General features: G+C 41.5%; 1 protein-coding gene across 4 annotated transcripts in view; it reads right to left on the bottom strand.

The window, feature by feature from the left end:
• Nucleotides 1–23,430, bottom strand: part of wscd2 (WSC domain containing 2) — a 49,695-nt gene that overhangs the window by 25,184 nt on the left and 1,081 nt on the right. The gene's annotated exons all lie outside the window — the stretch shown is intronic.

Genomic DNA, 23,430 nt, shown 5'->3' with positions numbered 1-23,430 from the left:
TGCCCCCCCCCCCCGCCCCTCTTTTCTTCTTCTTTCTGTATTTGCTGCTGCCATAAAACAATGACGGTGGTACACTTCTTGGATACGCTAAACAATAGATCATTCAAACTTGAAACCAAAATCCGAATCATTTGACGATATATTATTTAAAACACCTTACTTAACCAATGCTAACAAATACTACAAGATATTTTTTGTCTTTATGTTTACGAGTTATCCACAGCCACAATTAGGACTTCTCTGTGTGCTTGTTTAACTTTTAGAATAAGTGGAAATTATAATGACCGAAGGGAAGCATGTACATTTTAGAGTGAAGTTTGAACATCATAACACTGCCCCAGCTTGAAAAAGTCAGCCTTACTCAAGGTAAAACCACAGTATCCTCCAGGAATACTGTGACACACTTTAATGTATTCTAATAGTTACTTAGCTTTGTCAATGACGAAGAACGGGGAACCGTCAAGGACATGATGAATCATGGAATTAGCCCCCTGTGCATGTACAGACCCTTTTTTTAACAGCACCCCACACAAAGTACGGTATTTAAGTGTGCTCCTAGATGCATATTCTCTATGAACATGTCACATATTAATTGCATTCAATTAGTCCAGAAAAGCAGCAACGAAAAATAAGTCACGACTTGACAACAACTCTGGAAGAGCGAGAGGGAGGAAATGAAAGAGACGATGTGCCATGGAGGTCTTTTTGTCAAATCATGGCAATTACTGCAGCAGAACGGACATGAACCCACCGCCTGACCATTTATTCACATTCATATTAAATGAGCCAGCAAATATTTAATCATAGAGGATTTATGGGAGCTAACGTCAAAGTTCATCTTTGGTGAGCGGGCTGACAGCCAGCTCAGCTCATGCTCCAGGCAAATGGTGCCACAAGTCAACCCATAAATATTATTCGTATTCATCTCGGGACTCATTGTTGAATGGAGACTGGAGTTGAGCAAGATAGCACTACAGATCAACACCTCATCTGGTGTTCACGGGAACACAATATCACTTGTGTGACTGACAGCATCTCCATAAAAAGCTATCAAAATGTCATTTTGTGTCTGCAATTTCTGACATCTGAGCGTTTAACACGGAGATACGAAAGAATACAATGCAATGATGAAAATAGCGCACGATGAATATGTGTTAACGGCGAAAGTAATTTCTGGAGACAATAGCCTCTAGTGAAAAATTTCATTTACCTTGGAAAATTCATTTCATTTTTCACAGAAAACCTGAATATATAGCAGTTGCAGATTTTTTCATCATTGGACTAATATAGTCAATTAGAAGTTAATTGATAAGTCTGTCTAGCTAGCTATCTCTCTAGTTAGCTAGAGAGCGTCAACTCTCTAGCTAGCCGTCTAGCTAGATAAGTATCAACAGATTTTCATTTACCCTGGAAAATTCATTTCATTTTTTACAGAAAAGTTGAATCTAGAGCAGTTGCAGATTTTTTTTGTCATCGGACTAATATAGTAAATTAGAAGTTATGAATTATTAATTATAATTCTTCATTTGTTATTCATAGGTATATCTATTTAGCTATCGCTCTAGTTAGCTATCCAGCTAGATAAGTATCTACAGATGTTGTCAATTCCCTACTCACCATTATTCTTTTATTTATTTTTTTTGTGAAAAAGGAATTGTTTCTTATGCGCCAAGACCCACCCCTGTGCAGATATGATGCCAGATGATTCGCTCTACTTTAAAACATTTCAGATTTTGTTGAAGTTGCAAGACCTCTTGGGAGCATCTCCACTCTCCTCCAAAAATATATTAACTGTGAGGCCAATTCCTTTATTTGGGGTTTAACATCAAAAGATGAGCATGACACACGAGATCAGTGTTTCAACTTTTATTCCCTGGTGTATATGTCTGAATCGGATACACAACTTAAGAGAGAGAATTATTTGCACAACATTTTATGGAAGCAAAAGTACCTGAACAGACACTCTAGCCATATTCTTCTGCCTAATGAGTGGTTTGCATCTTGTAGTGACGCATCGGTACTTTTTCTCATTTTCATGGAGATTCTTTCTGACAGTTGTTTTACTTTACAGCTCTCACAACATTTCTGCTCTCGACTGCTTTGGTTTTCCTTCGTCTGTCCATTTCACATCTGTTACTCAGTATATCAGCGGTTTCTTTCTTCTTCAGGTAAAATGGATATAATACTGTATAGCCAATGATTGGCCAATGGCTTGAATTCATAGCTGATCTTCACTCAGCTTCACAATTGCTTCTATTTCAACTATAGATTATATTCAAGTGATAGTAATCAGCACTGTGCCCTGCGATTGGCCGGCAACCGGTTCAGGGTGTCCCGAAGACAGCTGGAATAGGCTCCATCACCCCCCGGGACCCTTGTGAGGAGAAAGCGAATCGAAAAATGGATGGATGGAGGAATCAGCACTTTGCATACTGTGTTACATTCTTCTTTTCAATTCATCAGTAGGTCAACCCGCAGGGTTACGCTGGTAACATAGCAATCTTTTCGGGTGATAGATATCAGCTGGACAGGCGGCAACACACAGGGAGGAGAGGAATGACTGTGGCATATAGGATGTCTTCAGCAGCCCAGGAGCACAACAGTTAAGAGCGTAGTTCCCAAAATCCTGAGCCTCCGCCACACCCTAGGGACCGTCTCTCTATTCTACTCGTATATTAGGCCAGCCAATGCACATTAGAAACGTTTTTTTCAAATCAAATCAAAATGAAAATCACTTTGCTCCTTCCGAAACACCAAATGTCCTAACAGTTATGTTTATGGCCATCTTCTTCACATTCAAATGACAAAAATGCAGCAAATGGATTCTTCATTAAAAGCACCACACAATGATTTAGTTTAATTAAACTCATATTATGAAGTATTTCTGACACTGCGAGCATAGAACACTAACTTGCTGTCACAGCCAAGCAATATAAATCTTAAGTACGATTCCAGTAAGACAAAGCACTTTGCGATCCAAAAACGGACAGCAGTTGCATATGTCAAAATGAAAGGCGAGCAGACAGCTGGATGCCAAGCGTGTGCACAGCAGACTGAAGTGGCTCGCTGAGCGCAGATGTTTGCTCGACTGAGTGCAAGACCCCTGAAACCGGGAGTGGGGACATGGCTGCTTCCCACAACAACAGGATCACAAAGCTAACATATTCATTCTTTCTGCATCAGCAAGGTACAGACAGTCGAGCTACATTTTTGGCTCGCCTTATTCACGTAAGCCATTTTAATTAAACAAATGGTTGATCTCAGTGTGCGCCTGCATTAGTGTTTGGCTTGATGCCTGATATGCTTAATTACTGGTGGCCACTCAAAAGGAAACACATCAGTCAACAATTTTTGCAAGATTTTTTATATTGTGTCACGTTGTAAAAAGCTTTTTATTTATTTTTTAAGCTTTGAAGGGCTTTTGCCTGGATTTATTAGATCTGACTCCCAAATTGAAGATGAAGAAGATGTTTGCGGCAGACGGTATTCACCTCCACTTCAGAGTCTGTCATGCTAATTGTTATTCATCAGTAGAATATCCCTATCATCTTCTCGAACAAACACATAAATGGTTTTGTTTGTCACATTACGACTCACTAAATGGCTTGATTACTGGGAATTAAATGGGGCAATATTTGAAGTGTACCGTTTTGCAATTTTGAGTTATTTGAGATGAAGCATCCTCCTTCCTCCACAGCGTGTGTGTGTGTGTGTGTGTGTGTGTGTGTGTGTGTGTGTGTGTGTGTGTGTGTGTGTGCGTGTGTGTGTTTGTGTATTGTACTGTACTGTGTACTGTACTGTAACACTTCAGTTGAACTGGTTGATTCTGACAGTTCTGCTCCAGAAAGACAAGAAAGAAAAATAGCCCAATCCATGAGCAAAATAGCACATATTTACATATTTTCCACAAGGACTCAACAATGGAGTTGAAAGCCTACATCACAAAACATAGAGATGTTCAAGTCCCAGGAGTTTCTGAAATGGTTTTCTGATCCAAATCCTTACATCAACACTCCTAAAAATATTCCAATAACTTCTTCAGCAGCCGTGGAGCCAATTCTGGAGAGGCAGCTTAAAATGGGTGTGCATACACGGAACCCGTAAACCAACAAGCAAGCAAAATGCAACATTTTGGTGTCTCGTGTCGACACCGCAGTGCTAAACTCATAAGTGGCTCAACTGACGTGTTATGGAATATAAGTGTACATGGGCGCAGTTGGGATTTTTCTATTTTTCATTTGTGGTATACTGTGCTACATTTATTAAATATATTTAATATTAAGATTGGATACATGTGAGTCTCATCGCATCTATCTGGTGTCTATTTTTCAGCTTGCTATTTCCTTTAAAAGAAAGGTTTTTGAGTGAAGAAAAATTTCCAACGCACACAGATTGTTTTTGTATTGTAGCCACTTCAGACGTTTTCAACAGATAAACCGCATGAAAATTGCTGAAAGATTCAGCGAGTTATGAGTTTTTGAATTGTGCTCATCCCCATGGTCTCGAAAGAAATAAAGGATGTGGAGGGGCGGGACCGTCGCAGGACTCCCTGTTCAAGATGGGGGCCACTCTGCACGTCGCTCCAAGTCCCGGCTTCATCAAATGTAATATGGAAGTACACGCAGCTTAAAAGAGGTCATATCTAATGTTCATGTAGCTCTATCTATGTATGGTGACAATCAGTTTGGAATGCAAGCAAGTTCAGAGCAATGAGCACAGAGAGGAAAAAGAAGAAGGAAAAAAAACACAAAATATCATTCTGAAGTCTTTCAAAAAAACACACACATTCTTGTGCACTCAAAATGTCTAACGTAGGCGGAAACTAATGTTGGATTTCACAGCATGCCAAGCGGCATTATGTAAATAGTAAGAAGCTATAATTCCGTTTTTAATGTTAATGTTAGACGTTAATACTGTATTTCCCTTGTAGTAGTAATAGACAAGTGTTCATTCACCCCTTACATTGAATTATTGTTCACTCACCGTTGGTGTTTCTAATTTAGCGTCATGACTGAGTTTGACTTGTGTTTAAAGTCAGCTGCAAAAATATCTGGCCAGTCAATCTTTCAAGATCAAAATTAGCATGACTTCAGTTAAAAAGTTTTTGCGCCCAAATCTCAATTTCATGTGCTCATGGCTGTGGCACACATCTGCTACTGCATTTTGAAAGGGGGGGTGCGGAGGGGGGTCAATGGTCTCCCCAGTGCCATTTTTATCCATGCAAGTGTGGCAAAGAAACTGCAAGCAAAGTTGGGTCTTAAAGATATATGGAGAAAAAAACCAAAGGCTTTTCTTTACTGCTTACCGACGCTGCGTATGTCTGCCAGGTTTCTCATGCAATAATAACGCAACAGATGAACAGTTCTCATAACTGTTTTCTTTTGCAAATTTTGGAAGCGACACCCATGAACGCTTCATAAATTCTTATAGAAACTCCCTTGTGGGCCTACAATGACTCCAGTGTTAAACCCACGTTGCAGCCAAGCAAAGCCTAAGGGTAACTCAAATACCAGTACATTTTGTCATTGAAGTGGATGAAAAAAAAAAAATCACAGAAAGACGATTTAAACTCCGCATATGAAGCTTAAAAATTAAACTCTGGATGGCAAGGAGAAGAGCTCATTGTAATCCTGGTTTATACTCAATGGTCCATTAAGATCGGTGGTGACCTTTTACATTGAAAGAGGTAAGTTAAAGGCTATAAAAATAATGTAATCCTCCTCTTTGACTGCTGCACAGAAGCATTTAGCTGCAGCTTTGTAATAGAGTGATTGACGGTCAGGATGCCTCTCCATTAAGCAGTCATTTGTAACATAGACAAAGACACAGACAATATAATAGCTCCAAGGTGGCTGCAGGCACAAAGTTCATTGAGGCCACAGAGAAAAGGGCAAAAAAAGTTTGTCAGTTCCCCAAAATTTGCATCATTAGGAGAATGACTGGAAATATCCTAATGACACACAAAGCAGCAAGAGAAACCAAAAATAGATTTGAGTTTCATGCCCCTTAGGTTGGTGTCACACACCCCCGCCCCTCGGTCCACATAGAAAAGGGCAAAAAAAGTTTGTCAGTTCCCCAAAATTTGCATCATTAGGAGAATGACTGGAAATATCCTAATGACACACAAAGCAGCAAGAGAAACCAAAAATAGATTTGAGTTTCATGCCCCTTAGGTTGGTGCCACACACCCCCGCCCCTCGGTGCGCATAGATGCCCATTTGACAAACAATCACTTGAATCGAGCCTCTTAAACGGCTTTATAAAGAAGCAATTATTCTGCAGCCGAGGCTCCATCAGTGGGAGATCGACTGATATCTTCCACTATTCACCATGAACAAAGCTCCTCGTTCATGGCCTGGCTGAATATTAGCAGTTTTATCCAGAGACCTTTTGGCCCTTCTCCTCTCCCACCTGAACTAAGTGCGCTGGATCTCGGCTTTAATTAAAAGCAAATTCTCCGAGCTCAGTTATGCTGCAAATCGCAGGCCTCTCTGCTCGAGTGGACTTAGAGGGGATTGCAGAGGGTCTGAGCAAATGTTTGTTTGGTCAGGCAGACAAGGAAAGAGTTGGGGAAAAAAAAAGGAAATGACTCTTTGTGAAACTTTGTTGAGGTATGTTTCAAATCCACATCATCAGGTTCAACTGTACAGTACAAACTCAAACAACAAATGGACTTAGGTCATGTAGAGTCAAATCCAGGTTTTAGTAAAGATATGCAATGACAAAATTATCTGTCTCAGTCCAATGGGTGAATTATGCAATTTCCTTCCAAACAATAACCTCCACATTGAAAAAAGTGACCCCATTTTTCATGCTGAAACAGATGTAAAAACAACAAGAAGGTTTGGGAAGAGTTGTTGAAGTGTTTTGAGGCAAAAAGTAGACTATTACTGTACTTTTTTTCAAGTTCAAGATGTCTTCGAACAACCCTCCTGCTCACTGACAAACAGCTCCCAAACTATCGCAAGTTCACTGGTGCACAAAGCCAAGCCTTGTTGACCAGATTATGTCATCATTTTCACAACAGCGCTTTTTTTTTCAAACATAAACAGACATTCTGTAAGATTGAGCTCAGTTTTTGGCTGGCAAAGACATATTTTGTATTCTGGAAAGAGTATTGAAGGGGCAGAGAGACAGAGAGAGACAGAGAGAGCGAGACAGAGAGAGAGAGAGACAGAGAGAGAGAGAGCATGTTTACAGATATAACAGTGCATTGTGTACTCATCTAACGACCATCAAGGACAGGTGTCTGATTGTGCGCAGATTCCTTGAAATCCCTCCCTAAACTTGAGCAAAGGCGAACAAACATTCTTGTTCTATCCCATAACAGAGAGAATCTTCACTGAGAAGCAGATTGTTACGATCGAGTGGCCTCAATGTTTTGCAGGGGGAAAGAATTCTCCGAGGGAGATGTATCACATGACCTCCTCTTCTCAGTTTGGCCAGTGTGCGAAGGGGAAAAAAAACAGCATCATGCTCCTCGGTGCAAGGAGACAGAAAGTAGGTCCTCTACTCTAGGATGGCTCGAGCTCCTAGGTGATCGAGTATCCACTCGGCTCGAGAGTCTTTAAGGAGGTGGCCGAATCTTCGAGCGCGATTGTTTTGCGGTCAGACCGTTACTTGCATTTAGACTTTCCATACTTGGAGAGGAATGAAACGAATATTGCGAGCATGTCTTAAAAAGCTCCCATCATTTCGGATAGATGAGCGGGAGGTAAAGTGCCGTACAAGCACCGGAGACAACCGCGGTGAAATGAAAAGGTGCCGAGACGAAGCTCGTTGCAGTAGAAGTGATTCGTATTGACTGAACCTCACTTGCCGCTTGCAAGGGACATTTCTCTATCTGTTTAGTAACCACCACTGTGAGTGCAGAACCTCCTCTTAAACAGCTGAATCAATTTCCAACAAGATAAATTTAAAAAAAAAAATCACCGCAAATGGCCTTTTTGCTTTTCTGAGCTAGTGCGGTTTGACAGCCACTTATTTGTTGAGGGTTTTGACCAGCGGGCATCATTTGGGAATCGGATAATGCCACATTGATTAAGAAGGAAATTCGAGTCATTAATAAAGATGATGTCTCGGGTGAAGGGAGGGCGTGTGTGTGTCTGTGTGTGTGTGTGTGTGTGGGGGGGGGGGAGAGTAATCCTAAACACCACATGCTAGGATCACTACAGACAATAGAAGATCATTAAACAGCAGGCTGTTTTCTCTGCATGAAGCACACTTAACAGTTGGCTTTAATTAAACAGTTGAGTAGTCTTTGTTTTCGAGGAAACAACGATTTTGTCGAGGACCTGTTGAATGTTGCACTCTTGCCTAACTCTTTGTTGAGTTTCCTTGTTTGTGACGATCTAAAAAGCAGAGCGTGAGCGAGGTGCGGAAGAAAGCCTGAAAACAGAATAATCAAATTTTAAACACTTTTAGCGCTTGCATAAATGCACTGGCCTGAGGTGCATCTTGTTGTTTGCTTTTGTAACGTTTGCATATTACACTGAGGAAATACCAGCCCCGTTTCAATATGAGCTTTATCATAAAGGTTGAATGTATGAATAAAATATATGAAGATCTCATTCTTTTCTTTCAGACACTACAATCATGTGTCAGGCTACATGCCAACTGAAGTTTGAGTCATCAATAAATAAAAAAGATAGATATCTCTATTGGCGGCTTCACAGTGCAAAGGTGCAGTGTTCAATTCCGCCTACGGAACTTCCTGTGTGGATTTTGCATGTCCTTCACGTGCCTGCGTGGGTTTTCTCCGGGTACTCGGGTTTCCTCCCACATTCCAAAAACATGCACGATAAGTTAATGAGACACTCTAAATCAGGGGTGTCAAACGTACGGCCCGCGGGCCGGATCCGGCCCCCAAAGGACTTTAATCCGGCCCGCGAGATGATTATGTAAAGCAGAGGTGTCAAACATACGGTCCGCGGGCCGTTCCATCAGGCCCACAGGATAATTTAAAAGTGAAGAAAATGCATAAAAGACACAGAATAAATATTTTTAATCAGGTGCAATTCATTGAGTATCCGCTAGGGGACACTGTTTTGATCAGAGAAGAAGACAACAGCAGCCTCAGTCCATCACTGAGACAGACCCATGACAGCAGACGCTATCAATAGCTCTCTCACATTTACACATTTAATAGCACGCTCCTTAGTTTGTAAGGTGTAGGCAGGGATTACATTTAGATTTTATATGCACGTGTAAATGGTTTAAAACTTCCTTTCTTTATAAATCTCGTTTAATCTTAAAGTGCATTACTCTATTTTTCAAAACCAATTACTTGTTAAAGTTTGTACAATCAGTGGGATCAGTTGCAATGCATATATGTGAATGATAAAAGTCGAAGTCGAAGGAAATGTAAGGTGCTTCATGAAATGTTTTGTAAAAGATATGTTCATTTAATTTCAACATTTTCCTAATGTTCTTGTGCTTCTTTATACCAAAACAAAGGAAAGACATATTGTTTTGGTTATTTATAGCAAAGTATGGTATCATTTTAATGGTCCGGCCCACTTGACATCTACCTAGGCCGTATGTGGCCCACCATGTGAAATGAGTTTGACACCCCTGCTCTAAATTGTCCCTAGGTGTGATTGTGAGCGCCAATGGTTGTTCATGGATGTGTGCCCTGCGATTGGCTGGCAGCCACTTCAGGGTGTCCCCCACCCACTGCCCGAAGACAACTGGGATAGGCTCCAGCAGAGGATAAGCAGATCAGAAAATGGATGGATGCATGGATATATTTCTATACGCATTAGCACGACTAACTTCACATTTAAAGTACAACCAAAACTGTTGAACAGAAGGAAAAGTTGAGCAGCACAATAGCAAATACCAATATGACTAGCAAAGATGCTGCTATTATTTCTTTTTAATAGGCAGCGAGAAAGCCTAGCATGGGAGCTGCCAGCTCGTCTGTCACTCAGCGCCGCGCACACGCCGATGTGCTGTTTGCGAAGCTCACTGTGCATGACGGCGCAGGGAACGGTGCAGCAGTCTGGATGCATTTGTTTGAGGAACATGTGCGAGTGTGTGTTCACATGCCGCGCAAAATGTGTACTGAAGCATGCGGCCTCATCAGCATCACGCAAATCTGCTCGTGAAGGTCGAGCAGCACCAGAGGCCAGTTGTCAACATATCTTTTCCAATTAAAAATGATCATCATTAGAAGCCCTCGTTGCACTTTCTCCTATTTTTAGTCGAGCGATGATGTGCTTGTTCACGAGTTGCCGTTGTCATTCAGTGCAGCAGCGTTATCTTTTGTCATCAAATGACAAAATCAGCAACGCCACTCTACGTGAAACAGAAAGTGTATGAAAGGTGGAATTTTGGCCCAAGCCATTTTTCTCCCTATCGCAAGATCTGCGAGTCGGCTCTTGCGGGAAGACCTTATTTAGGTGCGGTAGGATGTAGAATCTGACCTCAAAATGTAAAAAAGTTACCACATGCAGCCAAAGAGTGAAGGGAAATGGAGAAAGGGTCGCTTCTGCAATGATGGAAAGCGCTTGGTGGCAGAGGTGCATGCGATGAAATGTGCCTTTGTATGATGTTGAGGTAAAATGGGCAAAGCATCTGGGGATTTGGGCTCTCTGACAGCTGCCTACTTTGAGCTGGCAGGAAGGAGCAAGCCTCGATGCCGCAGCCACTGCTATGATGAATAAAATATGACGAGCACACACAGTGGCAGCACACCGTTGCTCTGATGCAACACGGAACAACATCTCAAAAGCAAACAAAAAAAAAAAAGGAGAGAGACGCGTGAGTGTGTTTGCGAGATAGAGAAGCTGTTAAAGATTGATCGTATGGATGAAGACAATCGTGACAACAGAGTGAAAACTTGACTTTTTAAAAGAAGACATCCAAGAAAACGCTTCTCTGTTGATTTTTCCCACTGTGCAATTTTGTTAGAGGAAAGTGCGACTGTTGAATTTTTTTTAAATCTTGTTATTTTTTTTTTAATATATTTATAAAGGAGAAGATGATAAAAGCTCTGAAAATAGAAAGTGGCTTGCTACTGCCAATTCTCCAACCCTCAAACATGAAGGTGCTCCTTTTTCCGAGCCAAGCCTCGTCGATTTATACGCTACCACAAGCTTGCTGCTGGAAAACAAATCCAAGTGAAAGCAGCTATACAGTGACCGTGACCCCAAGTAACTCATCAAAAATATTGCACTCTATCGCTGAAGAACATGAAGCCTTACTTACAACGTTATATTCAAATTCATCACATAAATATTTCCAATGTGACTGCACATTTTCGCTATCTGACGATGAACATTCAGCTATAGTACTGGTGGTAATGCAAAAACAAAAATGCCCCTTTATGAACTAAATGCACGCTATGAACATTAACTGGTCACAACATTAGGGACAAGTGCACATTCTTGTTGCATGCATTACAAGAGCTCGACCTAAAACATACAAAGAAACAGAAATGCTGCAGAGTCCTGACATGTACCGGAAGAAAAAAACCCAGAGCGATTGTTTACAGATGTCAATTATTCCGACTGATTTCAAGAATCGTTTATTAAGCAACACAAGTTATGTGACCAAAAATATAAAAAATAAAATAAAATATTTTGGAAACAAACAATATGACCATGGTTGTCCCGACTATGCTCACAACATACAACAGTTTTAAAAATACAGTAGTAATATTCAATGTAAGCAAGAACAGTAGGAACCTGCAAGATACACGGACATGCTTTGTTGTTGGTCATAAATCGAACCGTAGTCCTCTGACTCCGCAAAGGTTGCATCGAGGCTGCTGGACTCGTCTTTGTTTGTTGAAGATGTTTCAACTTTATTCCAAAACGCTTCTTCACTTCTACATTTTTAGGTGGGGGAGTTTTCCAATTTATGCCTCGGCGGGTACGTCCCCTGGGCGTGGTCAACAAAAGTGCATTGTTGTTGTCGCTGTCAGAATTAAGAACCAGAAACCCAGTTGCCTCGAGTCAACCTCAGCGGATTACCATGACCTGGATGACTGAGAATCTACACAGACAGCCCTCTGAATCGTCATCCAATCCAATTATGAGGTGGCTGCAGATTGCCGTCACTAGTTCTGACTGACGCCGTCATCGAGGTACTTAGCAGTACGCACCATCCTGTCTGCATAAACAGGTGCTTGGATTTTAATGATGCAGAGGTTTTCGTCCTAGGATCTTCCTATTAAATTATTGGTGTAATTGCTGATGAAACTTAAAAATACATGGACGTTCGTCTGTTTTGAACAAAATTAGCTGGTCTATGTATGTCTGGTTATATGCCGTAACGGTAAACCAAGTTTAAATCCAGAATTCGTCTTACGCGACATGAAATATCCCTTTTCCCATTTCGTATCACTCTCAAATGTCAGCATATCAAGCTGTAATTGGTCGCGCTTGTGACAACTTATGGGAAGAGCGAAAAGAAAACATGCAGGAAGGTATTCATCCTGACCTAAAAATTATTCGAGAGGCAAAGCAGTTCACATATTGATTTTGCGGGTGACTCGAGTGAAAGTGTTGGCTGAGGTTTGTGTTTTTGAGCGTACTTGTTATCTGTGAAAGGCAGAAGTCTGACTGGATTTTTGAGGCCGGTGAGTTGACTGTAGATGAAATAACTCAACTCAACTCAACTCACCTGTATTTATAGAGCACTTTAAAACAACCATCGCTGTATAAAAAGTGCTGTACATGGAGCAAATATCATACATACAACATTAAAACAACAAATTAATAACAAAGACGGTATTAAGCATCAAACGGTAAGACTAAGATCAAGTCTGAGTCATGCCGTGTCAAATGCCATAAAATACAAATGAGTTTTGAGATGAGTTTTAAGCAGCGAGGGGGCTTGCCAAATGTTCAGTGGGAGGTCGTTTCAAAGAGAGAGACCAGCAACGGAAAAGGCTCGATCCCCTCTGAGCCTCCGCTTAGTTCTTGGTACTTCTAATAACGTCTGGTCCGCAGACCTGAGGCGCCGGGTAGGTGTGTCGGGTCGGATGAGCTCAGAGAGGTCAGGTAGTGAGGCCATTTAAAGATTTGAAAACAAATAATAGGATCTTACAAAGAACTCTAAAAGTATCGGGAGCCAGTGAAGGGATGCTAGAGTAGGAGTTATGTGCTCCCTCTTACGAGCTCCAGTTAGGAGGCATGCAGCAGCATTCTGGACCAGCTGGAGACGCTTAATGGAGGATTGGCTGACGCCCAGCATAGTCAAAAAAGGCAACAAGCGGGCAGAAAATAGACAAAGTACCATTAAGCGAGAAATGACTGACAGCTGCAATGGTCTTGGGAAGAAAACAAATCATGAAAAAAAAAAGACAAAAGCAGAATTCCATGATGGCGTTAATGGGTCGTCAAAAGAACCGTGACTGCAACCTAGTGACGCGTTACATGAAGGTCTGTAAAGCCACATGAGACAAGGCAAACAACAGTGTGCATTTTGGCCTCGGTGTAACTGTACAGCTCCGGCGGCTGAGTGAGGAGAGGGTTGACTTGGGGGTCAGTGAAGTGATGAGCACCGAGCTTGAGCTCAGCCATCGCCGCCAGCAGCCTGGGGAAGACATCTGCTCGCTCACCCAGACAGCCGAGGCGATGAGAGCTGACAATGTGGCAATGTGCTCTTGGCTGACCAGGTGTGCTTCATTTACTACATGTTCCAAACATCAGCACCAGCCCGAGCAGTTTAACTGACAGATGGAGAATGTTAAGGCGGCGGAGGAGCTCATGCGTGTGCTGTGCTTACAAGCAGATCCACAAAAGTAGCTGATAAAGGGATAGACTTTCGGCGCTCATCCTGCTTGATGCTGCCGGTGTAGGAAATTAATCGAGCAACATGTCATGCTAAAGCTAAGAGTAACGAGCCCTTACTTTAAGTGAATATGAATAGAAAGGCCTCTATTTCTGTTGCCCACCTTTGCAAATTAAAACCCAGTGGACACAATAACCGGGCTTAGAACTATCAGCCCGGACTGTATTTTACTTTGGATACGCACTACGCCACTGGTAAGTACAGGAGCATTTACTGACTTTGCTTCTTCTTTAAACTGCATTTTAATACGTTTATGATCCTTGAGATGACATTTCTTTCCGTGATATCAGACAGGGGATTGGTGCCTTGCTCACCTACGCAGAACGAAGGCAGTAAACCAGGCTCTCTCCACCAACGAGTTCCGTGGTTTATCCCCACGTGGGTTGTGAACCTGCCGCCCTCCATTCCTCAAGCAATACACAAAATGAGCCACTGGCGCCCATTCCAATGATTTATAATGAGCGTTACAAAGAGAAGCCTCAGAACTGGAATAGTTTGAGGAGAACTGACACTTTCAAGGAAGCACACAAATTCAAAACTTGACACCACTCGTGAAAAAAACGGCAGTGTGTTCATCCAAGTCATAGGATGGACAAAAATAGCAAGATTAACAACTGATGAAAATGCATTTGTTGCAATAGCACTGTGCAAAAATCCTCCACTCTAGATCACCGATCCATTTTTGTCAAAGCAGCTTGTGCAAAGTCCTCCACGGGAAGGGGAGGGGAGGAGTCTTGTGGGGTGCCCCCACCTTCCATGCCTCCCCCACCCCCTCGCCCAGTCTGTCTGTTCACATGTCGTCATTTTTGCTGCACAAGTCACCTTGGTTAATCGTTAGCACTGTACAGTGTCCTTTTTTTCCGTGCTTCATATTGTTCATCTGTGACTGTTCCGATTCCAGCTTGTCCGTGTGGAGTGTCCAGAGCTCCAAAGTATTTCAAGTGTCATTCTGACCAGAACTGATGCAACATAAAGCCAAGAGTTGACTGCCAGTACCGACAGGGATGAGTGAGCACTGTGAAGATTGGGAGGCTGAAAAGACTGCAAAGTCCAGGTGGTGAGGTTGCAAACAACAGCATATTAATGTTACAGTGGAGTGGTTGCCTTCATTTTCTGCTTGAGGTCTCTATGATCTGATCCAAAACGAGTTATCAAAGGTTTCTATGAGGACAGTTTGATTATTAGCTGATTATTTCTATTATTGCTCATTTACAGTCAGGTTTTCTGCACTTTGTCTGTTATTATGTTTTTATTTGCATCACAGCATTACTCTGTTGTTATTTATTAAAGTATTATGGTACAGCAGGGATGGCCAACTGACCTTTTTTTTTTTTTTTTTTTTACCCCACAAAAAACAGTGGGAAATGGGGAAATAATCAAATAATTCTCCTTTTGTTTCTGATGACAATCATGTGTTTAAAACCAAACAAATTAAAAAGTCAAGCAGAGAAACGGTGATAAACTCGCAAGGGTCCGCAGTACTACTTTATATCAAGATTTCACGACAGACTTCATTATTATCAATGCATTTACTGATTTGACAATAAATATAGTGGACTTCTCATAGTGTGGCATGCAGGGTTCATTTTGAACACCTTCGGTTGTCAGCCATGTTTTTTTTTTTTTTTTGGACTACGGAGTGGGGGTGGGGTGGGGGGGGGGCTGTTCTGGTGATTTGTGCCATCTGATTCTTTGTCACACTGGGGATCCTTCTGCTGTACTGCTGTACTGTTAAGACAGGCCTTGTCAACATCTCCTGCCATTCTCTTTTGTGCAAAAGCATGTCTTTTTCCTCTCAGTGCTGTCTAAATACGGATAGATCTGTTTTCATAGATCAACTGTCGCCACCCGGAGCAAGTGGTGGTCTCAAAGCTGAGGAAGCACTGCTTGGCTCCTCCCTAATATGGACGCTCTCACATGCTCTAACTGCCTGACAGATACAGAAAATATATATATTTTTAATATCCACTATATGCACTGTTAACTGGATTAATATTTAGTGCTCCCTCAAGAAGCATTCTAAAATTCTGTAGAAATTAGTTTAGATTTCATCTCATTGGCCTGTCATCTGGTTCAATGAATTCTCCGAGATCAGCATTTACATCTAATGTGCATCAAAAACTGCGTCTCCTCTTTAATTCCTCTGCTCGTGTTCATCGCGCTTAGAAGCAGCAGCATTTCTCACTGGATTCAAATTTAATCAAAGAACTAAATGCGCGCCTCATTCGGAAGAGGTTAGGTATTACTTTTCTAAACCCCAACACTTATCTGTTCCAAAACACTGCACTTATTTTTTTCACAAAAGTGAAGAAAAGCCATGACGGCGACAAGTTCATGACATCAAATCACCTCATAAGGTGTAAGTAATAAGCTCCGTTGTTAGCCATGTGCTCCTCATAGCCCACAGAGGGCATATTTCCATGCTATCTGGGGACGGCTATGAAATGTGATGCATTATAAATGCATCTTAAGTCACTCCCTCCCTCTTTCTTTTCTTCAGCATTTCAGCTCGCTAACTCTCATTTCCAACGTAACGATGTTTGGCCAACATTTTCGGAGAAAGCCTATTAGCCAAAAGACAAATGAGTCTTGAACTAACTGGCAGCATTCGGTGTCCCTAGTTTCTGACAGGGGAGCTGCGAAAACCAATTTTTCGATCAAGGAATTTGCCAGAATGGAGCAGCAGGTACACAGAACAGAGCCCAGCCAGCCCAGCTGTTTCACACCAACAAAGGCCTTTTAGTCAAGCGGGGATCCCATTGAAGAAAGGACAACGGGGGTCTGCTTCTCGTGGTAGGCAATTACAGTGTGATGTGCTAATCTGAGCAACTGGCATCGTCTCAAGGTCATCTGCTGAACACAGCGTCTGTGTCACTTTACATGCACCGGTTGCCCACTTTTCTTTGGCACCTTATTCCATTTGCTCAATTACTATCACACCTCCTCCTGCCACCTTGTTCTCACACAAAGAGACAAATTCAGCTCTACTGGACCACTGCCGACTTGAATGAGAAAGAAAATAGGCGGGAGTCGATGACACATCTGGGACTTGATCAACCTTTAGCTGAACTTGGTCTAGCTATCTGAGTGTTTTTTTTTTTCTATTGAATATTTTAGATATCTTTTATAGACACAACAGATATGCAAGTTAAAGCTAAATCAATCCGGTACGAGAGCTCTGGAAACATTTTCTCTTTAAAAAAATGACAATGCTGTTTGAATTGATACACTACACAGCCTGAATTTAACCTGCTACTTGGGTGTTATTCAATTACTTAGCTTAGCAGATCGGATATCACATTACAGCATGTACTGATATCGCTTGTTTGCCCATTTGTTAATGCTTCATATCACGGTTGTTTGTCTGCAGTGTTGGTCAACGTTTCCAGAGAGGTACAGTATTCATTTAACAATGTAGTTTTTAGCCTATTTGTAGATTGCAAGGCTGGATAACCACACTCCAACATACTTCGAGGTGTCAATAGTAGGTAAATAAGGTGACTAATAAAGGAAAATGACAACAATGACACGATGCACTGTACAGTGGGTGTAAGCTACACATAAGGAACATTGTTAAAATTACTCAATTCCAAGAAAGTAATGTGGGATAAAACACGCAGCACAAGGTCAATGCATTTCACTCTTTGACACCTGACATACAAAAGACTATTACGTTGCACCATTATTGCAATATTTGTTCCCTTGCATGGCTTGAAAAGAAAGATGAACAGGATGTTGCTTCAGTCCCCCCCACACACACACATTCACACACATTATCCTCTCCTCATATCAGATCTGACAGAATAAGACAACATCTGTGCCCTCAGCAGGATGCAATTCTACGCCTGAAAGCTTCACCTGTGGTAGCCATTTAGACATTCAGTCATTACTGCTGACTAAATGTGAAACCCTACAGGAGGATCCAAACACTGCCAGTTTCATGAAACGTGTTCCCTTTTCTTGCTCCATCCAAAATATTGAAAAGTATGTTGTTACATTATTTTCAATACCAACTATCTTTACATAAATCATCAAGGAAACAGAAATTATGATTAATGAAGAATGATTTAAATTAGATTGTATTTCATATTTCATGCTGGGGGGGCCAGAGGAAAAAAAAAACCCATCCTTCTCGGAAAATAAAAAGACCATTGGAATTTGGGATGGGGGTTTGACAAAGGGCTTGTTTACACAAGAAGAATGCATAAAAACAGTAGGTTTTTTTTTTTGGTTTTTTTTTTTGCGTAATGGCAACATTTCTAAATCAATCCTCATTCACAAAGAAAATGCCCGATACAATTTGAATACTGGACCCGTACCACGTGCACAGCCACTAACTGCTTGTCCTCTATTTCTCATCCAAGTGTATTTTTAATACTCTACTTGGTGTATATTTGAGTTGAGTTATAGGAATGACAAGTGGCCAAATTGCACAGGTTTTCTTAGAAACCATCTTCTGCAAAACGCCCCAAAATATCTTGAGTGCTAATGGGTATTTTTTTTTGTTTTTTAATGGAATGGCAGAATGTCACAAAATGTTTTGAATTTCTATTTCATTACCGGTGTTGTTTGAAGCAAAATCCTGTATGTCTAAAGATGTTGAGTCATCGTGGACGTAAGTGGCTGTAGCTCAACTTCCCATAATTGTTGCGTTTTTGTACTTCTTTAGACGGTAAACAAGTTCAGACTGAATCAAAATAGCCACTGATGGTTGCAATCATCCAGGTAGTGCACTGCATTTTGCCACTTCTTCAATAAACAACGAATCAACAATTGCTTCCATATTTTTACTCCAGGTTCTCCACGTTCATCCCATTTTCCAAAAACATGCAGCTTAACAAATGACTCAAAACTGGCTTCATGGACGTCTCTGTGATTGATTGGCCAAGGTGTACCTTCAGGATCAGGATTATCATTATCAAAACAAGGGAATTTATTTATGTATTTATTTATTTACAAATACTGGTATATGGACATATGCTATGTAAATCCATCCATGCATCCATTTTCCCATCCACTTTATCCTCACAAGGGCCACGGGGGTGCTGGAGCCTATCTCAGCCATCTTTGGGCAGTAGGCAGGGGACACCCTGAACCGGTTGCCAGCCACTCACAGGGCACACAGAGACAAATAACCATCCGCGCTCACAATCACACCTGGGGACAATTTTGAGTGTTCAATCAGCCTGCCATGCATGTTTTTGGAATGTCGGAGGAAACCAGAGTACCCGGAGAAAACCCACACAGGGAGGCCGGAGCATATATATATATATATATATATATATATCTCACCACAAAATACTTGGTATTTCACCACTACCTGTGAAGGCAGTGATTACCTGGAAGTGTTCTCTGCAACAAAAAAAGAAGAAGAAGAAGAAGAAAAAAAAAAGGTCTAGTGTTGTGAATAATTCTTCCATAAGCCGATAATCCGTCTGAGATGTTCATACAGCAAGGTTGACCCCTTCCTTGGATCTGGGCAGAGATAACTGTGTTTGAAAGATTATCCTCTTTCCAGAAAGGTCCAGTATTTTTTTTTTATTTTTTTTTAGGAAAACAAGTGAGAGTTGAATCCTTAATTCAGCTGACTAATGTGATATTCTGCTTTTTGCACGGCTGACATTATCAAGGGTAGAAGAGGTTCCATGCGTCACTAGCTGTGAAAGCAGAGTATTTAATGCCAGGCTATTTCTGGACTCGCTCTCTAATGAGGATCTTGACATCCTTTTCTTGATGCTGATATACTGGATCAGGAGTGAGTGCGATGTCCAGCAGGCACACAACTCAAAGGACACCTTTGTCGTGTCCCTGCAATGGCAAGCACAAGAAAGCAAAGTCTAATTCTTGTCAGCTCCTCCGGCCATCTTCAAAGCCCGCGGCCATTGGATATGATCCGCAAGCACGTCCCCGAGAGGTCGCTGAGAGGATGAAAAGATAAGCTCGGGAGGAATGCAGCCTTCACACTCTGCTGCCAGCCGACCCGTCACTACACAAGACTTCAGGTCTGTGAGGAATGTGTCTCGGCTTCTCCTCTGCGGCAGAAGCCAAGCTTGAACTCCCCTCGAATTCAACACCAAATGTGCCGTATAATTGTTGAGGCCGAAGCTCTTTTTTGCTGCGATCGCGGAGAGGGGAGCTCCTGGTGGCGCAAAAAGCTGTGACTTTGACCATGATTATTCACAGCGGCAGCGGGAACAGCACGCTCTCTTTCTTCGGCGCACAAATACGAATTGCTTTGAGTTGGCATATTTCTCTGTTCACCTCTGCCTCGGGGGAGGACCGAGCCAGCACGGTGACACAGACCCTGCCAGCACTGCAATTCATGTGATTTTATTTTTTCTAATGAGTGTCCGCACATTTGCGCACCTTAATAATGCTATAATGGGATTCAAAATTCCATTAGCAGGGTGTTACAGGACTGAGCAACAGGGAGGGGAGCTATAATTTCTGTGAAAGAGAGACACTCCTGCCATTGATCAATTCGGCTCGGCCTGGACGTAGAAGTGATGAACTGAGCGCTGTGTCGCCGCCGGTATAACTAGGGCTCTGTCGTGCTCTATGCTTCTTATTTACTGGCATGCCCAATGCTGAAAGAGCAGCAGCATGACCAATTAGTTGCCATTCATCAGCCGATTTCAACAGTACTGCGATATTTCTTCGGGCCACTATAAACCTCGCTTCTTGCGTTTTGCACAAAGCGCTGAGTGCATCGTTCGATATGGTGATCTACAGTATACCGAGGCCATTTGAAACAATGAGCGGGAAGGTGGGTACATACAGCTGAGTGTGCAGGCATTCACTCATTAAAGTCATGAACCCGATTCTGTGTGGCGTTGCCTTTATGCCGAGGTGATTTTGAAGTCATGTCAACGTGTCACTGGCAACATTGTGAAGAACGCAAATATTTGGATGACGTACATAATACGGTCAATAAAGCACAAAATCTACATTTCAGGAAAGTTGGCATCAGGTTAGGTGAAATAGAATGAATGGTACACCCACTCCATGACATATGAAACAACACAAGAAGATGCCATTCAAGATGTGTATTCTGTATATTTTATTTTATTATTTATTTTTTTTTATGAAAAAACCCCAATGAAGTTGGGGCGTTGTGTAAAACGCTAATTAAAATCAACCTATGTTTGACTGAATAGACATCAAAGAAAAGATTTTGAATTCGATGCCTGTAACATGTTTGCAAAAAGCTTGGACGGGGTCAACACAATACGGGGAAAATTGAGGAATGCTCAAAAATCACCTGTTTGGAACAGTGTACAGGACAATTGGAAACAGGAGCATTACCGAAAGGCTCGGTTGTTCACAAGCAAGCATGGGATGAGGTTCAGTACTTTGTGAACAAATAGTCCAACAGTCTTAGAACATTTCCAAATGAACAGTTTCTATGAATTTACGGATTTCATCATCTATGGTACATCATATCATGAAAAGATTCAGAGAATCTGAAAAAATATCTAGCAGCAAGGTCGAAAACCAAGCTTGAATACCCGTGACCTTTGATCCCGAAAAACGGGACTAGATAAGTTTCTACTTCTCCCTACTCCTTTTTCAAACACGTGTAAGCAAGTAAGAGATCACTGACTGTATTTTCACAACCATACGGCACACTGTATTCAGAGGCACAGTGTCAGTTATGGGTGCTATTTCTGGATTTAACAGATACACAAAATGCACTTCATGATTGGACGTGGGCATGGCAACTTATGCTGTCCAGTAAGCAAGAATATCAAAAAATTCCAGCGACAAAGCAACAACCAATAGTGCTGTCCATTCCCAAATGTTTTTTGTTGTTAAAAGGAAAGTTGATGTAAGCCATCGGTAAACATACCCCTGTCCCAGCTTTTTTGGAACGTGTTGAAGAAATAAATAAACAAAGTTTTTGAATATCAAGTTGGTTGCAAAGGATTTGTAAATCGTTGTGTTTATGTTTTTCTTTTTCTTTTTTACGGATTTCATCATCTATGGTACATCATATCATGAAAAGATTCAGAGAATCTGAAAAAATATCTAGCAGCAAGGTCGAAAACCAAGCTTGAATACCCGTGACCTTTGATCCCGAAAAACGGGACTAGATAAGTTTCTACTTCTCCCTACTCCTTTTTCAAACACGTGTAAGCAAGTAAGAGATCACTGACTGTATTTTCACAACCATACGGCACACTGTATTCAGAGGCACAGTGTCAGTTATGGGTGCTATTTCTGGATTTAACAGATACACAAAATGCACTTCATGATTGGACGTGGGCATGGCAACTTATGCTGTCCAATAAGCAAGAATATCAAAAAATTCCAGCTACAAAGCTACAACCAATAGTGCCGTCCATTCCCAAATGCTTTTTGTTGTTAAAAGGAAAGTTGATGTAACCCATCGGTAAACATACCACTGTCCCAGCTTTTTTTTGGAACATGTTGAAGAAATAAATAAATAACGTTTTTGAATATCAAGTTGGTTGCAAAGGATTTGTAAATCGTTGTGTTTATGTTTTTCTTTTTCTTTTTTAACAGTGGGGTTTGTATCATCAATCATCAAGATGATCCCTCAACGGGAAATTCAACTCACACTCTGCTGTGAATTTTGTGTCGCAAACATGGCGCACCAGATCACAGATATGCTGGCATGCAAGCAGAGACTCAGAGTGAGTAAGGAGTGCAAACAGTGCTTGACAAATGGAACTGTGAGGGAGTGGGGGTGATGTCTTGCTCAAAGGCACCTCGACAGAAGCCAGCAAACAGACTGGCATCTTTCCAACAACCATTTGCAATTTTATTCATTTATTTATTTATGTATGTATTTTACTTTTTTGTGCGTAGCGACCCGAGAACAAATGACCTCTACTGCCACACGGTTTTGACAGGTATTAGCAGAGATGTATGAAATTAAAAACAATGTCTGGACCCAGGGTTGTAGTTTGCAGTGGTTGAGAATTGCAACACATCCTACTCAGAGGAAATTGATAGTTCATCAGTGATTTAAAAGGAGCAGAGCATAAGGAATACCTCTTAATGTGATAGAGCCATTATAAATTTATGGAAACAATTACAATAAAACATAAATTATTAAAATGGTATCTCCCTAATATTGTCCATCACAATCTTTGGAACGACTCTCACCACGGGTCTGGCTCATTTAAATATCTAATATTGGGGCCATTGAGCTGACCAAGTGTACACATCCAGTACAAGGCACACCAATGTTTAATGTGATGGCTAATCTTCTAAACTACATATCCGAATGAAAGGCGGTGATGTGGGTTTAGTACCGGGATGTGTTCTGCATCATAATTGTGCCACTAGTTAAAAATTAGCACTCAAAAGGAAGTCGGGCTGCTTCACACTTGGGAGTAAATGATTGCTGTCCAAGATCCTGTGTGCATCTTAACCCAGTGTTTCCCAACCTTGATTGAGGCAAGGCACCCGTTTTCCTTGAGAAAAATCTCACAGCACACCTCCAAACTGATATTTCACAAAAGGTATGAATACTGAAATAATGATCATTTTCGTCTCAATTTACTCACGCATTTTCATTACCATGGCGAAACCTGGGCCTGCTTATTTGAACACAAAGCTGATATACACGCAAGAAGCTATGACTTATTCTGTTACATG

Source organism: Hippocampus comes, unplaced genomic scaffold, assembly GCF_001891065.2.
Source record: "Hippocampus comes isolate QL1 unplaced genomic scaffold, H_comes_QL1_v1.1 scaffold147, whole genome shotgun sequence".
Classification (NCBI taxonomy): domain Eukaryota; kingdom Metazoa; phylum Chordata; class Actinopteri; order Syngnathiformes; family Syngnathidae; genus Hippocampus; species Hippocampus comes.
Note: the sequence above shows the minus strand (reverse complement) of the source record. Positions and strands in the feature narration are given on the sequence as shown.